The sequence below is a fragment of the Rhipicephalus sanguineus genome, chromosome 9 (assembly GCF_013339695.2).
Source record: "Rhipicephalus sanguineus isolate Rsan-2018 chromosome 9, BIME_Rsan_1.4, whole genome shotgun sequence".
Lineage (NCBI taxonomy): Eukaryota > Metazoa > Arthropoda > Arachnida > Ixodida > Ixodidae > Rhipicephalus > Rhipicephalus sanguineus.
Genome location: NC_051184.2, coordinates 88,184,577 through 88,191,019, shown reverse-complemented (window position 1 = coordinate 88,191,019; position 6,443 = coordinate 88,184,577).

Sequence of the window (6,443 nt, the reverse complement as noted above, 5' to 3'; positions counted from 1 at the left end):
AAGCAGCAGCAGCCGGGAGGAATGCTGTACACAGCAGGACAGAAATTGGCAGCGTATCTGCGTGCTTGTCGCCGAAATGTCGCCGAAACACGACAGATTAGCCCTGCGTGAGATATGGGCGCCATCTGGCAATACGTCGAGAAACATGAGTTTGTGCACATGGCCTCCGAAATGGCGGCCGCGCGGCGGGTTTCGCGCCCGCCATCTCGGAGGCCGCGTTGTGCAGAGGGCACGGAGGAGGTTCTTTCCTTTCTCTGTGGTAGAGGGCGTTCGTCTGCGTGCACTCGTATCTATGTATTTTCTAATAAAGGAACACATCACCTAATATTTACCTAGTGATGTTGCGCCTGAGATATGCGTAATGTTTGCTTTTTGATCGACAATGTACACAAGTGTAAACCTAGTCAGCAGTACAAAATGGCAGGCCCTTCGGGAAGTGGTTCAACTTTGGCCGGGTGACTGAATCGGGTGACAGATAGACAAACGAAAACTTCTGCGTTTAAGAAAGACTATCGTCTTTAAAACCCGTTCGCACCCCCGCAGCAGGAGAGTGAGACAAGCAGCCGTGCCTCAGACGTCCCACCCCCCCTCCGTGAAGCACACCGCGCCGCCCTCCTGCTCCCCGCCAACTCTCCTGCGGGCAGCAGCCCAGAGGAAGCCCGCTTGGCCGGTTTGCCTCGTGCGCATGCGTAGTGTGCGTGCGGACTAGCCCCCTGCAGGACATACCCCCGAGCAAGAGACGCTTCGCATCTAAAACGTTATTGAAGTCGAATCGGAAAAGTAACGACGCCACTATCTGGACTTTCCCTTTGTACAGCCAACGCGCAGCACGTCGAGCCGTCCGGCGCCTGCAGAGCCCGTGTCGTCATTCAGGATGTCTTTTATGTCATCGAATTCATAGTGTTGCCATCATGTTCTCACGACGTCATACTCGGTAGGGATTTTACCCTCTACATATCATGCGATCATCAATTGCGCCCGTGCCGAAATCGAGTTGTTTCCGTTTTTGGCAGACATTATTGACGACAACTAATATTCCTGTCGCAAAATCGCGGTTTCTGAAGATACCGTCCTGCCGGCCTGGTCGACTGCTCTTGTCAGCATATCTTGTAACTCTGTAGATAACGGCACAGTTCTTTTCGCACCTTCTGAACCTCTGGTTCGCCACCGATCCCTACAACTGCCGTTTGCCGTCCTTTAGTTCTATTCTAGCGCCTCTGTGATGTACTGTACGTGTCAAACCCATCGGACGAGCCAATTACTTTGCGCCACCGCGAAAGCCTTGGCAGAACCGAACCACTGGCTTCATCTTCATCTTTCACACTAAGTATTGTCAGCGACCTTACAACGACGCAGCACAACCAACTTCTCTTGCTCGAAGGTTTCTCATGTTCGTTTAACTGCCGAGCAACGCCACTTGGCCACAGGACGACTATTTTGCACACTGTCAATAGTGGGACCCATGCGCCCATTCGACGGCGTCCCTACTGAGTATTGGCGACCGAAATGCGTGTTATCGATAACCAGGTGAACGACATGTTCCATCGCGGTGTCATTCAACCTTCCCGCAGTCCCTGCGCATCGCAAGTCGTGCTGGTTCGGAAAAAAGAATGTACCATACCATTTTGCGTCGATTATCGACGGTTTAACAAGATTACCCGAAGGGATGTGTATCCGTTGCCACGTGTTGACGACGCACTGGACTGTTTGCCAGGAGCCGAGTTATTTTCTTCCCTGGATCTCCGCTCTGGCTACTGGCAGGTGCCCATGGCTGAAGCTCTTTTAAAATCGCGTTTGTAACACCAGACGTATTGTACGAATTCACTGTAATGCTGTTCGGCCCCTGAAAGGCAACCGCCATTTTTGAACGCATTATGGACGGCATCCTGCGCGGCCTGAAGTGGCGCACTTGTCTAAGCTATCGAGATAACAATTTCGTCTTTTGTCTTGATTGATCGAACCACCTACGCCGTTTACAGCAAGTTTTGACCTCTCTCCAGAACGCCGGCAAGCACTAATTGCGCATGGCTCGTGCGAATCCTATGTACAACTAATCGCACAGAACTGGCTGATTTCGGTAGGTGTCGGATTCTCTAAGACTTTCGATCGAGGGCAACAGAATAGGGGTAAGTATAATACCTGTGGTGTAGAATATTACAACTAAAATCACGATGCACACAACTCTAAATCTATTCGCAGCGCACGATCACGGTGTAACTCGGTGTACGCATGTACACACCAAAGAAACAACGTGGCTCGGAGAGAAAGGTTCCCCCATTTGGAATAGCCGCAAGAGGGCGCCACATGTAAATCTTGCGCAAGGAAGGAAGTCACTGCCATTAAAAAATAACGCAACATGTCTTTTCGTGCTGCTCTTTTCCTTTAGAATGTTGCACCATGATGAACGCTAATTAGTTGTCATCTCGAGTACTTGATATACTGGGAAAAAATTATGTACCTAAATCGTTCATGGTCATGATCAAAATCCTAATTTCTCAAAAGCGTTTTGATCACGCTCAACTAGCGCTACAGCTATGAAGAGACAACAAAAATGACATGAAACTGCTGTGTTGGTTTACCATGAGTGCACTCCAACTGCACCACACTTTTCTACTTTCGGTTTTCTTGAATGGGAATTCTGAACAGCTGTTAACACGTTAAGATACTCATTAAGAATTTCTATTAAAATGGCACGTAAAAACCGGATCCAGCTCGTAAAAGACGAGAAATTATAATTTTACAGTGGAGCTGTTATGCTCGAGGTTGGCCGTGTGTCGTAGATAAAAAATTATCATCATTATGTAGCGACACCCGCTCGTCCCTCATTGTCGTCTTCTGTTTCGGTCCCAAAACACATCCGCCCATTTCTCCGGCGTGGGTTTGAATAACGCTACCCGCCACGGTGGTCTAGTGGTTATGGTGATCGACTGCTGACCCGCAGCTCACGGGATCAAATCCCGGCCACGGTGGCTGCATATTCGATGGAGGTGAACATGCTTGAGGCCCTTGTTCTTATCTTTAAACGCATGTTAAAGAACACCAGATGGTCAAAAATTTCCCGCGCCCTCCACTACAACGTCTCTCATAATCAGATCGTGGTTTTGGGAAGGTAAACTCCAGCAATTATTATTAATATATTACAGTTTTATTAACTCTGATGGGTGAGAGCACAAGTACAGAGAGGGAGAAAGAGAGAAAGCAGGAAAGAAATAAAAATAAAGATAGAGATAAATTATTAGCGAGAGCAAGCATAGACATATATAGTATTGGGCGCGAGGCCCACCACTGGAAACGCCGGCGCCACCGTTCGCGTGACGTGCTTGGCAGGGTCACGTGGTCTCAGCGGCTGAGTCGGAGCGCTGCCGCGTACTTTGAAAACGAGTTTCAAGTTCCACCTACGCTGCGGTCTGTTCAAATTCGGAGGTTTTCTCGCATATTGAACGCAACTTAAGCCATCGTGATAGGAATATCTGCATCCGAAGGCGACGCTCATGTATGCACAAGCACCGTCGGTCACCTGAAACCCGTGAGATTGTTGGTTTGAGGCTTGTTTCTGTTATGCTTCATTTGTTTATACAGGTAGTCAACAGCAAAAAGACTTTTCACGTAGTTTGCACTCAGCGGCTGACTATTTTTCACCCAAGAAGCCGGTTGAAGGGTCTCCATCGCTGTTACCGCGTGAAGCGGGCGCTCCGTTGTTTTTTTTTTTTTTGCAAAGAAAGAACGACTGTAAGCTATTTTATGCTTTCTGTGCATCAAAAATTGCTATTTATACAGTAATGAACACGTTTCGTTTCGAAAGTACGTACAGAAATGTCCTGGAAGGGTTGCACGAGGTGTTTTGGTCTAGCGCCGACAGTAAAACCAATAAAGAGCACACTGCAAAAAAAGTTTTGTGAAAAAAAACAGAAAATGCATGGCAAATTTGGTGACATAACAGTTCTGTTCTCGTCTGTTTTCTGTTTTCCATTTCGCAGTAATTTTGCATATAATGTCTGTCATTGGTTCTGTACTTCTACAGAGATTTTCTGTTTCTGGCACCTTTCTTTAAAAAACAAGCTTTTTGCATTTTCACGCAATGTTTCTGTTAATGCTTTTTCTGTTATCATATAAAAATATTTCCTCTCTAAAACAGAGTCCAAATAACAGACTATTTTTGTAATCGCACACAATGTTTCTTATAATGATTTTTCTGTAATTCTGCACATATTTTCTCTGCCTATTTAGAAACGTGAGTTGGGCTAGTTGTATGCACATGACTGAATAGCGCAAAAAAAAAAAACCACAGACAAGGTAGAGACGACAGACAGGACGGGGCTCCGTCTGGTCCGTCGTCTCTACTTTGTCTGTGGGTTTTTTGCGCTATTCAGTCATGTCTGCAGTTAATTTCTCTGCCTTGCATATCTGGTATTAAAGTAAGAGTTATTTTGCGACCACAATTTTTTGTTTACATATTGAATGCGATCCTGCAGGTTTAAGATGCGTTCTTTTCTCTCATATACTCAGTACATATTTTGAGTAACACTTGAATATTTTACAGTTTATGAGCCATTATCTGCAAAGGCATGCAGCAGCAATTGGGCAAGCATGGTGCTAGCATTAAAACGAGTGTTTCATATTCAATAATGAATTTGAAGGCAACATTATGAACGTCTCAATCTTACTTTTTATTAAAAAGCTCAAACACAAGATTAGAACTTGCACTCATCCAGGGCATTCGCCAGGGCAGCTACCTTTGGCGACAAACAATTCTGCTTCTTCGATGTTCGTCGTGCTTTTGTGCTTGTTTCTGGGTTGATTCCCGCGATTGCCCTTGAAGAAACGAAGAGTCGATATTAATAAACTAAAAATAGCGCCGGGCTAATAATGTGTACCCCCAAAGCTTAGATTAAACAATAAATCACCAAAAATGATCAAAATCGCTCACTATAATGGTGTTAACATAAAAGAAAATAATCACTAGTGGAAAGCGAGGTGCAAGTACCACGCCACTTTCACCAGTGAACAAAGACAGAAATTATCGACTTGTTTTTAATCATGTATGAAAGAAGCCACAGGTCAGAAAACTAAGGACAACATAACAAATGTCTCCCCATGTGACGTCGTTGGTCGATTTAAGGCCCTGCTGGCTTCTTTCATCTTCATTAATACTTCTTCTTGGACGAGTTCGTTCATCGTAGATTAAGGGGGTAACAGCGCGAACACACACCCACAACAGAGACGACACGGACACAAGCGGTTTTCTCTTTTCAGAATAAAAGTGGCCATTTGGAGGAAAAAACTGGGGAACCACCATTTAAGGCTATAACGCGACTGGTTAATCGCCCCAGTTTGCAGACTTCTCTTGTGGAACTTCATTCGCGTACATAATTTCTTCATTTGGGCCTCTATTATCTTACAGACTGATCAGTATACAGCTGTAGGCTACCTCATAATGCGAAAGGCTTTCTTTATTTTGAGGTATGAAAAAAAAAGAATAAAACCTCGGCCCGCACCTAAGCTCTACCTGTTAGGGTATGTCATGCAAAACTCAAATCAGTTCTGCGGAATCCCGCAAGGTGGCGGAAGGGTTAAAAAAGGGAAAATGGACAACCACCCGTTTGTAGTACGAAGCCACAAGTGAATCCGTACGTATTTCTCAGAGAAAAGCTTCTTAGTTGCCGAAAAACTCGTCCTCGTCTAGGGTTCGAACCCAGGACCAACGCCTTTCTTTGGCGGTCGCTCTACCAACTGCAACTTGGGCCCATGTGGTTCGAGTTGTCGACAAATTCACCCTCGCGCTGCCGATTGCACGCTTACTGGTTAGCTCAATTGGTAGAGCGACCGTCCCGGAAAGGCGTTGGTCCCGGGTTAGAACTCCGGACCAGGACGAATTTTTCGGCAACTAAGAAGCTTTTCTTTTTGAGAAATCCGTACGGATTTACTTGTGGCTTCGTGCTACAAACGGGTGGTTGTCTATTTTCGCTTTCTTAGGGGTATGACATGACAGCGTTAATGGTTCCCATCTGCTAGCTGCTCTAGGCCATACTCCTTTACAAATCCACTCCGTATCCTTCATTTGCGCCTCTTATCTCGCACATACCCACTAGCATGCAGTCGCAAGCTAAAGCATTACGTGAAATAGAGCCCGAGGTGGGCATAGAACCCCGCTTTAACCAAACCATACGATCGCGGCTGCATTGCCTAGAGGTCACGTGTCTGACTCGGGGTGCAAGGGTCCTAGAGGATTCGATCCCCTTCACCTTCCCACTTTAAATTAAAAGCCTGAATGAGCAGCTCGTACCAATATGGACAAGTTATCTAATCCCAATATGCCACAAACCCTGAGAAATCAGAGCCCGGCCATGTCGGCTGCCAGCTTGCGCCTTATAGTTACGCCTGTTTTTCGCTGCCTAGCAAGCTTGCACTCCTACACCACTCCTTAACTAAACATTCACACGACG